At 24.1% G+C, this 1023-nt stretch overlaps 1 protein-coding gene across 3 annotated transcripts in view; it reads left to right on the forward strand.

Moving 5' to 3' along the window:
- The window catches only part of LOC117172959 (cyclin-dependent kinase 8), a 48159-nt gene that overhangs the window by 37428 nt on the left and 9708 nt on the right, over window positions 1–1023 (forward strand). The gene's annotated exons all lie outside the window — the stretch shown is intronic.

Here is a 1023-nt window from a genome sequence, read left to right on the forward strand (position 1 = left end):
TCTAAAGTTTGAACTATTTTGTTGAAAATTCGTCTTTTGAGTTTAATAATTTTACAACTTGCTTAAAAGTTCAACTATTTTGTTGAAAATTCGTCTTTTTGGCTTAATCATTTTACCACTTTAAAGTTTGAACTATTTTGTTAAAAATTCGTCGTTTTGGTTAGATAGTTTTACTAGTTGGTTAAAAGATGAACGATTTGGTTGAAAATTCTTCTTTTTAGTGTAATAATTTTAAAATTTGCTTAAAAGTTAACTGTTTTGTTGAAAATTCGTCGTTTTGGTTAAATCATTTTACTACTTTTAAAGATTGGACTATTTGGTTGAAAATTCGCCTTTTTGGCTTAATCACTTTACTACTTTAAATTGTGAACTATTTGATTGAAAATTCGTCTTTTTGTCTTAATCATTTTACTAGTTGGTTAAAAGATGAACGATTTGGTTGGGAATTCTTCTTTTTAGTGTAATAATGTTAAAACTTGCTTAAAAGTTGATTATTTTGTTGAAAATTCGTCTTTTTGGTTTAATAATTTTACAACTTGCTTAAAAGTTGAACTATTTTGTTGAAAATGCTTCTTTTTGGTTTAATCATTTTACTACTTTAAAGTTTGAACTATTTTATTGAAAATTTGTCTTTTTGGTTTAATCATTTTAAAACTTGCTTAAAATTTGAACTATTTTGTTGAAAATACGTATTTTTGGTTCAATAATTTTACAAATTGCTTAAAAGTGGAACTATTTTTTTTTCAAAATTCGTCTTTTTGGTTTAATAGTTTTAAAACTAGCTTAAAAGATGAGCTGTTTTGTTGAAAATTTGCCTTTTTGGTTTAATCATTTTACCACTTTAAAGTTTGAACTATTTTGTTGAAAATTCGTCGTTTTGGTTAGATAGTTTTACTAGTTGGTTAAAAGATGAACGATTTGGTTGAAAATTCTTCTTTTTAGTGTAATAATTTTAAAACTTGCTTAAAAGTGAACTATTTTGTTGAAAATTGATCTTTTTGGTTTAATAATTCTACAACTTGA

This window comes from Belonocnema kinseyi, chromosome 5, assembly GCF_010883055.1.
Source record: "Belonocnema kinseyi isolate 2016_QV_RU_SX_M_011 chromosome 5, B_treatae_v1, whole genome shotgun sequence".
NCBI lineage: Eukaryota > Metazoa > Arthropoda > Insecta > Hymenoptera > Cynipidae > Belonocnema > Belonocnema kinseyi.